This window comes from Narcine bancroftii, chromosome 8 (assembly GCF_036971445.1).
Source record: "Narcine bancroftii isolate sNarBan1 chromosome 8, sNarBan1.hap1, whole genome shotgun sequence".
In the NCBI taxonomy this organism is placed as follows: domain Eukaryota; kingdom Metazoa; phylum Chordata; class Chondrichthyes; order Torpediniformes; family Narcinidae; genus Narcine; species Narcine bancroftii.
The window spans coordinates 168,011,209-168,022,226 of record NC_091476.1 but is presented as its reverse complement, the minus strand read 5'-3'; the positions used below and the strand labels follow the sequence as shown (position 1 = coordinate 168,022,226).

General features: G+C 38.6%; 1 protein-coding gene across 10 annotated transcripts in view; it reads left to right on the top strand.

Moving 5' to 3' along the window:
* The window catches only part of LOC138741554 (angiopoietin-2-like), a 193,407-nt gene that overhangs the window by 1,442 nt on the left and 180,947 nt on the right, over positions 1-11,018 (top strand). The window lies entirely within an intron of this gene.

Sequence of the window (11,018 nt, the reverse complement as noted above, 5' to 3'; positions counted from 1 at the left end):
TCTTAATTTTAACATGCTGCATTTGCTTCACGTTTGTGACTTCAAACGTGTTGTCTGTCATTGTACCGAGGATTCCTGATATGAGGTTATGTTTAAAAATAGTTCTCAATGACGACATTATAATTGTAAATTTTTCAGGGAATAATTGACAAATGATTGTTAGTAAATGAGTTTGGTTGTATAATGCCATGCTCTCGATCGTTAATTATTCTGTATACTGAGTTTCATATTTTTTCCAAGGAGAATAAGATTTATTGAGTGAGCTGTAGAGTTGAAGATAGATGCTGCATGACCTCTTGAGCTTCTCCAGCTCTTTTGGGTATTGCGCAGCAATATTAAATTGCACGCTCCACAACGATGTTTTTAAGCACAGAAGAAAATCCATTTCCACTCAAAGGAACGACTCCCCTTCTTGACACTGGTTCCTGAGATACTTCAATGGGACAGGGCAATTCCAGGTCGAAGCCGAACACCAATAAGTCTTCATGAAAGAGTTTTTATCTTACACCTGGTGAAGGAATGAGGTGTTGACTGTTTGCAGTTTGTTTCACGAGATTTATGAGAGGCACAAAGAGGAACCCTTCAGATCAAAGTCTCTCTCCATGTGATTATTTCCTTTGAAGAGGTAACAGGTCACCTTGAAAGTAATTATAAATTGTTAACCAACTTCTGTTCCTTAGAGAGGCATTTGCTTTTAAATCGCTTTTTTCTTTGTAAGCAATAAAAGAGAGGGAAAAAACATAACAAGTCCAGAATTGCTCATTTCAATTAAAATCAAGTCCAATGAGACATTTTCTTGTTCTGTTTATCATCTCAATGCATCTATAAAAAAGTAAAAAAGTATTAACATGCCAAAGCTCAGCTGCAGTTTACCATTGTTGCCAAGGAATATACAGTGAATATGTATAATGTCATAATGATCTCTTTAAAATGAGAGTGTAATGCAATACTATGGAAATACCTCTTGAATGGGATTTGAATATGATTATTGGTTATGACCAAGATTGGCATTTAATGTGAGATATTTTTACTCAAGGATGCTGATCAATTAAGCTAAAGTCAAAAATGTCAACTTCTACAAATGTGAAGAAAAATTATACAAAAATATTTTATTGAAAAAAAATACCCGCTGAAGGTTCACATGAGGAGTGTCGGTCATTGTAAAGAGAAAGAATGGGTTAATGATCTGGGTGGAGATTTTCATCTGAACTCTGACAAACTCTGATGTAAACTCCATCCTTAAAATATTAACCAGCTTTTTCTTATTATAGACTTTCCTTGCCCAGCAAGATGTTGTTTCTTCTCCCATTTTTTCCCCCAAATGAAAGTTAAATATAGTCGCTGGCAGAAACCAGGTTATTACTTATCAGAATCAGAATCAGAATTTATTGTCATGACCATATTACAAAATTTGTTGTTCTGTGGCAGCATCACAGTTGCAGCATTTATATATAAACTACCTTACAAAATAAATAAAAATAGTGCACGATAAGGAAAAAGTCAAAGAAAGGCAATGTCTGAAGTTCATTGCTCATTCAGGAATCTGACGGTAAAGGGGAAGAGTGCCACTTAGGGCTTGTCTTCAGGCTCCTGTACTTTTTTCCCAATCGTCGAGGAGTGAAGAGGGCACGGCCTGGGTGGTGTGGGTCCTTGAGGATGGAGGCTGCTTTCTTAAGACACCGCCTCTTGTAGACGTCCTAGATGAAGTGAAGGGTGCTTCCTGTGATGTTGAAGGCCGAGTTTTTTTCTTGTCTTGGGGGTTGGCACTTCCAGACCAGTCAGTGGCGCAACCAGCCAAAGTGTTCTCCACGGTACACCTGAAATGTTTAGCAGATATGATGTAAATGGAATCAATAATATTTGATAGTTCACAAAAGTGCATGAATATTCAGTGTTTAGAAAGGTTAAGCTGGTCTTTTCATTTCAGTAGTGAGTGCTGACAGCAAAACATTTGCTTTGGACGCTCATTGCAGCTCATTGTTATTATAATTTGTTCTGTTCAAATATCCTCCCTGTTTGTAAAATTAAATCTATTATTACAATCCACAAGTAATATGGAAAAAAATGCTCAATAGATGTAATGGAAAGCAACCCTGACTCATCCATATGAACATGAGACATGAATTCTAAAAAAAAAACATTTTAGATCTATTTTGTACATGTTATATGATAATCAAATATTAAAAAAATTGGAAGATTTGCAGTATCTTTTCTGTATATGATAAATATAATCAAATATTTGTTAAATTTGCAAGTATCTTCTAGCTCCATTGAAAGAAATTGTTCTGCATAAATACTGAACTATTTATGCGATCTGATGTAATGTATGCCATCACTTTTTCAACATCTTAAGTGATAGAAGCAGGAAGTGTACTTTTTACAAAGACTGTTCAGTGAGATTCTTTCTCACCATTCCATCAGTTCAATAGAGTAGCCGTAGCCATCTTAGATGGAGAGCCTCAAAAATCCCTGCACACCAGGAAAAAGATCAGTCACAAATATCTGATACCTCATGCTGAAACTGTAAGGTTGCGTTTCAATAGTCCAGCCAATTGAAGTAACTCTTAGCACCTCTTTTTTGTTGAAATCTCAAAGAGTTGTATTTCATTTTAAATGGCACACTTTGAAACTATAATTTGTCCCACCAACATCATCCAATGTGTCCTGCTCCCTAGGTGACCCTTAAGGATCTCAAGGGAGATAATTACAGCTGAGGCATTATCTTTATTTATTTATCTAATTGTTTGCTTCATTACAGGGAAAAAAATGAATAAAATGTTAATCAAATATTCATACCCAATGATACAAAAATTACTTTTATATATTTTCTTCCCCTCCCCGACCCAAAAATAAGAAAAGGAAAGAAACACCTACCATTTAATATACAATAATATTAACATAGACACTCATTAATTGTTATTAAAAATTATTAATTAAGAGGAGAGTGGATAACATGGACAGAAAATTATCCATAAAATTCATATATGGTTTCAAAATACTATAAAAATTTTCAACTCAATTCCTTAAACTATACATAATTTTTTTCCAAAGGTCTACAATTTTGCATCTCATTATACCATCTACTTAATAACGCTTCTCTCTCATCTTTCCATGATATCACTAGACATTATTTCTCCAATTTCAATTTTATCTCATTTTCATAAAATATCCCCAAGTAAAAATATTCTTGGATCCTTTGGAATCTTTATCTTCAGAATTTGCCCTAATAATAAACTCAGTTCATTGCAAAACCTTCCCACTTTTTCACAAGACCACAGTGAATGCAAAAATGTCCCTGTTTCTTTCGCACATCGAAAACACATTTAAATAATTAGGATTAAGTCCATTTAACTTATGATGAAGAAAATTATATTGAACCATTTTATATCTAACATTTACTGTATTTGTAACACATAATTTTAACCAATTCTTCTCTTGAATTTGCACATTTAAATCTTTCTCCCATCAGATTTTTGATTTGTATAAACCTTTTTTTTTTACAGTCTCTTGTAATTTTATATACATATTAGTCATAAATTTCTTAACAATAAATGTATCTGATATTATATCTTCAAATTGACTTTGTTTAGGGAGTCTCAAACCTGCTCCCTGTCTCTTTTTTCAAATATATTTTTAATTGATAATATGCAAAAATTGATGTGAAAGATAGAGTCATCTTGAAGGGTTGAATGACCTCCTTCTTTTTCTATTTTCAATATAACATAAGCAAATAATAGGCCTACCTGCCTATTATAATTGTTATATTTGTGTTCAGATGACCAATTTTACATATTGTTCATGAATTAAAAGGTTTCAATGATCTTCAAGACATTAACTAACACGCTATAACAAGAGAGAGTAGCTGTGGCAAGGATATCTCCCATGGTAGGGGATGCTCAGACAAGAGGAGATAGTTTCAGGATAAAAGGGCATCAAATTAAAGCAAGGATGTGGAAAAATTTCTTTAATCAGAGGTTGGTGAGTCTGTGGAACTTTCCGCCACAGGTGGCCGTGAAATCGAGGTCATTGGGTGTATTTGAAGCAGAGATTGACAGGTATTTGATTTGTCAGGGCATCAAGGGTTACGGGAGTGAGGCTGAATGAAAAGATGCATCAGCTCATGATTAGAATGGTGGAGGGGACTCGATGGGCCAATGGGCCTACATCTTGCGACATCGTGATTATCTGTAAAATGTTCCTTTCAAACATCCATTTGTGAAACAATTTTCATGCAAACCTTTGTGCATTTTAACATTTGACTATATCTTTTTTGAGACTCACTGATAGCCTTCATTCTGGACTTTGAGCATTTACCTAAAAATCGTTTGGAAGAAAACGTGAAGAGTATTGCTTTGATGGACTGGGCAAGGGAAATTTTCTAAGCAAAATCCTCATCCCAGTACGAGTCAGTAGCCTCAAGTTCAATTAAGATTTCCTCCTTTCGTCTTCTCTGATTGATGTCTGAGCTTTTAAAGAAACTGATGTTAACAGATAACATGAGAAGGGTAGGTTAAAAAAAAAGGATGAGCTGAAGGATTCACTTTGGATCCTGTCCAGTTGGGGTGTTTTTGCTGGGAAGCTAAATTAGGTCTGGGTCTCTTCCTCTTGCACCAGTCCCTTCTTACCGCTGCAGTCCAACACATTTGCATGTATTTAAACTCTCCATCATTTCATTTCACACTGTCAGTTTGTTTACTGGTTACTGACTTTAAGAGAAGGAATTTGCATAGTTAACATGAAGCTTATAATCTGAGACAATGTTTGAAATTGTGGAGTCCAGGTTATCTTGTGTGCTTTCATTTTTATGACTGAAGGATAGTGAATGCTGAGTTTATCTCTCCTGTATGCTGAGGGCCATGTTTTATCATTAGGTTATTAAGTACAAAGCTTGTTACAGATTGGTGATTTGGATAACCATTGCCAGGATTCTTTCCAACAGACATGTCTCTTTAAAGAGCACAGGAATCATATAGAAAGCAAAAATAAATCTAGCAATAGAATGCATGGCATTTAGAGAAATGGAGCAGGAAAGATCACCTGGTTTGCTTTAATTTGCAACCCAATGAATGCAAGTATTTCTTTTACTTTCGTACTGCAGAATGATTTTGAATTCCAGTTTCAAATTTCAGATTTATTGTCAGAGTACATACAACCCTGAGATTCTTTTTCTGTGGGCGTGGCAGAATCACCACTTATTAGTAGGTGCAAAAAAAACCTGACACAGCGTATACATGCAAACAAGTTTAAAAAAAACCTGCAAACAGATAACGAATGTAAATGAGCTGTACGACTCAGAGACAATTTAAAAAAATCAATACATTCCACAAGAGTCCTTAAATGAGTCCTTGATTGAGTTTGTTGTTGTTGTGGAGGATGATAGGCTCTATCAATAACCACAAAGTCATAGGCTGCAGGAACAATAGGCTTTAATGCACACAAGACTTTGGCTGGCCCGGATCCAGGTACAGGACTGTGGGAAAGGGGGAGGTAACGCGACCTTTATGGCCAGGGCAAAAGGGGAGTAGACTTAAGGGATGAGTCATTAGTGGGTAGGCCAGCCTCATATATATATAGGAACTGGTAGGGGCTATACAATGGAGGAAAACATATCAGTACAGAGGGGCACCAGCTGTTCCTGAACCTGGTGGTGTGAGTCTTGTGGCACCTCTACCTCTTTCCTGATGGTAGCATTGAGAACAGAGCATGTGCTGGATGTTGTGGATCCTTGATGATTGCTGCTGCTCTCCGATGACAGCATTCCCTGTAGATTTTCTTGATGGTGGAGAGGGTTTTGCCTGTGATGTCCTGGGCTGTATCCACTACCTTTTGAGGGTTTACACTCAGGGGTATTAGTATCCCCATACCAGACCATGGTGCAGCCTGTCAACATACTTTTTACAAGGGTTTCTGGTGTGATAGCTAACCTATGCAAACTCCTGAGGAAGTAGAGGTGCTGATGTGCTTTCTTCCTGATGCCGTTAGTTTATTAGGTCCAAGAACAATCCTCTAAGAGAGTGACTCCTAAGATCCCCTGATGATCACTGGATTGTAAACCTCTGGATTTCCTTTCCTGAAGTCAACCATCAGCTCCTTGGTTTTGGTGTCATTGATGCAAAGTTGTTGTTGGTGCACCATTCAGCCAAGTTTTCAATCTCCCTCCTGTACGCTGACTTATCCCCTTCCTTTATACAACCCACTACTGCGGTATCGTCGGCAAATTTGTAGATGGTGTTATTGTCGTATTGAGCCACACAGTTGCAGGTGTAAAGTGAAAAGGTAAAGGTTCCATTATTGTCACATAATACTACATTTAGAATGTAACATACATGAAATTCTTTAACTTTGTCTACTGCAAAGAAGACAGAGAGTCGCCACTTTGTCAAGCGCCCCTCACAGAAATGGAGCCCCAACGAGGAACAAAATCACGACCCCTGATTTATAAGACCTGCGCTCTAACCATTGAGCATTTGGAGCCTCTGAGCCCTGAATAGAGCAGGCAATTAAGAACACAGCACTGTGCTGCTTGAGTACTGATGGAGATTGTGGAGGTGATGTCCTTACCAATCCTGACTGATTGTAGTCTGGAGGTGAGGAAATCTAATTACACAGTGAGGTGTTGAGCCTCTGGTCTTGGAGTTTGCTGATCAGTTTTGAAGGGACGATGGTGTTAAATTCTGAAATATAGTTGATACAGAGCATCCTGATGAAGACATCTTTACTGACCAGATGTTCCAGGGCTTTGTATAGAGCCAGTGAGATGGTTGCTATGATAGGCTAACTGGAATGTATCCATGTCACTGGTCAGACAGGAGCTTCAACACCAGCCTTTCAAATCGACTCAGCACTGTTGATATCAGTGCTACTGGAGTGTCGTCATTAAGGCAGGTTACTGCACTCTATTTGGCACCGGTATGATTGATGCCTGGTTGAAACAGATGGGTATCACATGCTGCTGGAGTGGGATATTGAAGACATCCATTTTTACAACTGTTTACAACAGTGGCTGAAGATAGGCAGGTAGTTTCACTTGTGAATTGGACTTAGTTTGTACCACTGGCTCTGTGATGTGCTTGTCCTATGCATCAGTCAATATTCTGCCAGCCACTCATCACATCTTATGAAGTTTTGTACTGGATAGAATGTGGTTGGCATGGTTAGTGCCAGTGGTTAGCGCCACACTATTATAGCACTAGTGACTTGTATTCGAACTTAAGGCTGTCTGTAAGGAGTTTGTCCATTTTCCCCGCGAGTGGCACTGGTTTCTTCCCATCGTTGCAGTCTGCTCCCACATTTCAAAGATGTACAGGTTTAGTAGGTTAATTGGGTGTCTTTCGGCAACATAGGCTCATTGGCTGGAAGGACTTGTTATCATGCTGTAACTCTAATATTTGTTCAAAAATTAAACATTAAAAAAAATTCTACTGGCTCCCAGCTGGTCAAATCATGAAGAGGGCTTGGAGGAAGGGCAAAACTTCCCACATCAAATGGTTCTGTTTTTCTGTGTCGGGATTTGCAGCCACCATGGGGGGTATATGAAGACATGAAAGATTACATTTGGACTCCCTGGTCCTACTCCAGCTGAGACATCTCATGTTCTTTAAGAAAATGTGTAGACTGGTTCCGTGGATGACGAGGCTGAAAGGATTTTGGTTCCAAAGTATCTCAACAGGAAGTAGAAGCTAATGTTTCTATTCAAAGAGGTAGATGCCAGAGATTCACTGAGACCATGCTTCTGCCTGGCTGACCCATTTACTGTTTCTCAAACTGCAATAGGGCAGTTTGTGAGAAGATCATGAAGTATTGAAGCTACCTGGCATCTGGAAGATAAACTTGGTCTTCTGTGTTTGGACTCATTTCCCATGCATCTTGTTTGGATGCCACACTTGCAATTCTGTTCTCCCTTCTCGCTCCTGGGTGGCATTTTGCAAGATGTGCCATTTCTGCACATTGATCACCTCCATCCCACAATTCTGCCGAGACTTTTACCTCTGACGACCTTTCACAAATAAAGTTTTCTGAGAGATGTATTGAAACGATTAAAAAACGATGTAATATCCATGACAGGCATATAAACTTTGTCATGAATCAGAGAAGTATTTTTGACCACAGTCAATAGAATGATTCAGAGCTGAAATGGTCATTCAAGGTGGCCTCTATAAATGATCAGCAAATGTAGCCTCAATGTTAGTTACTCCTTTGGAGCACTCAAGTACTGCCAAAAAAAAAATTGGAATATTTCAACTCTGTCAACTTCAAGATATATCGCAGCAGATATTTCTTGTTATATGGCACCATTGTTACAAAGGTCTTGTAGCAATTGAGTTTTCTGTACGGACCTGCCAGAGCAGCTGTAAGATGAGCCAGAATGTGAATCACTGTTTCACCTGGACTTGGAAGTTGGTAGCAGAGACTTTTAATTCTCTGCGTTCACAGGGTTTAAAAATCATTAATACAGCTCAATCTGATTTTAATAAAAACATATTTCAACATAAAGCAGCGTTAAGTAATTTAAAAAAAGATTTCTTCTTTCTTTGGCTTGGCTTCGCGGACGAAGATTTATGGAGGGGGTAAAAGTCCACGTCAGCTGCAGGCTTGTTTGTGGCTGACAAGTCCGATGCGGGACAGGCAGACACGGTTGCAGGGGAAAATTGGTGGGTTGGGCTTTGCCTCCTTTGTCTTTTGTCAGTGAGGTGGGCTCTGCGGTCTTCTTCAAAGGAGGTTGCTGCCCGCCGAACTGTGAGGCGCCAAGATGCACGGTTGGAGGCGAGATCAGCCCACTGGCGGTGGTCAATGTGGCAGGCACCAAGAGCTTTCTTTAGGCAGTCCTTGTGTAATACAGTATTTTCTCCCTTGTTGCAAGAACCATTGCATGCCAGGGAGTACATATTAAACCCAATGTTACAGCTTTGTAGAACTACAAATCCAATCTTAAATTGTGAGTGATAGATGTTTTTGACTGGGGAAATAAATGGAAGAGAATCCATATGGGCTTGTGAAACACTTTTTATTTCCCATTTAGGAAATCCTGGCCATTTTCTGTGGGTTCCCACAATATTCAGCTTCTCTTCCCAAAGTCTCCATTTATAGCATGACTTTCCATTCTTAATTGGAGGTAATTTTGAGATTTATCAATTCAAAATCAAAATAGATTGTAAATAACTGTAGATTGTTATTAGCATGTTAGTGTAGAACTTCATCCCAAGCTACCAGCACCATACAATGTGGAAAGAAAGGATTTTGGATCCTTTTCCAAAATCCAGTTGCATTGTCCAGTGAAGCAGATCATATCACATCTTTCATGAGATGGAATGTTCCTTCTCATATACTATGTCTGGATCTTTTTATCTGAATCACAGTATTTTTTGTTAAATCTTCTCCTTTTTAAAACATCTCACTTTAATATCCTTAAAGCAAGCAAGAAACCAGCACTGATGAAGCTATTCATGCCTTTGTGTCCATACAGAGCTTCAAAGTTATCTATCGCCTCGTCTCACCCTTCCACTCCCATCTACAGCCATAAAAATCTAATCTTGAAAGTATCCATCTAGGTTCCTTTTGCAAGCTCATACAACCCTTCCTGAAAGTATTTTCCAGATCACAACAACCGGTTGTGTTAAGAAAAAGTCTTCATTTTATTCTTCTGGCCGTCAACTTAAATTTGAGCATTCTAGAAAAGGCCCTTACACCAATACAAACACTTTGTCCCTAACTATTTGACCAAAGCCTTTCACAAGTGCAAACACCTCCATCAAATCTCTTTAATCAAATTAGGAAAAAAAAATCTTCAATTACTTCATATGACTGTGGTCCCCTCTCACCCTTTGTAGGTTCTTGAATAAACATAAAACATGGAAGATTACAGGGCCCTTCAGCCCTCAGTGTTGTGCTGACCTATATAAACCAATTCAACAACCTAAACCTTTCCTACCTCACAGCCTAACTCATAACCCTCTCTTTTTCTTGCATCCATGTGCCCGCCTAAGAGTATTTTAAATGTCCCTGTTGTACCAGACACCACCACTACTCAGGCAAAGCATTCTAGGCTCCCGCCCAGTCTCTGTAAAATACTTACCCTGATGTCACCCCTAGACTTTCCTCCCTTCACCTTACATAGATGTCCTCTATCACCATGCTTCCTGTTCACTCTATCACAATCTTGTAGCTAAATCTCCATTTAATTTTTTGTTTACAAAATTTAGCATAAAAGAAGTGACTGAGAATAATTTTCTGTGATTTAAAATCCAGGTTTATAAGAAAGCATCCATTTAATGTTTCTCATCATGTACAAGGCATGAATAAGAAGCTTGATGCAGTAAAAGGCCTAAAATCCGGATTGCTCGTGAATTGGGTCGGGAAAGATTTTCAGATTTTACAGGTTCTTGGGCCATACTTTTAAAATTCAAATTTAAGGAGAATAACCAGATACATTTTGATAGTTTATTAACGAAACATTTTTCTCACATAAAACACAAAGTACAAAATAATTCTTACATTTCCACAACATCCGTGTAATTGCTTCTTACCACTGGGCATTTGTGGCGTTTATGCATGCATTCACACATGCACAGGTGCAAACAGAAGCTGAGGGTTTTCTAGAAGGCCAAATTCTCAAGTGGTCCAGACTTCAAACCGAGCGTTATCCAAAAGTCTGGATTCTTGGGTGGACTAGATTTCTGGCATCTGGATTTTTGGACTACTTCTGTAGAATTTTGAACACATATATGGAGGAGTACAGCACCAGCAATCCTCAAAAAAGCTTGCCAACACCTTGGACAAAGTAGCCAGATAGAATGGTAGCCTATAAGGTGGCATGACCCTTCATTTTACATGATAGAGGAATTAGGGGATATGGGGAGAAGGCAGGTCGGTGGAGTTAGGTCATAAATTAGATCAGCCGTGATCGTATTGAATGGCGGAGCAGGCTCAATGGGCCATTTTTGGCCGCCTCCTGTCCCTACTTCCTATGTTCCTGTGTTCCTATCCCTGGATCTCCTCAGCAGATTCACAAAAGCATTTAT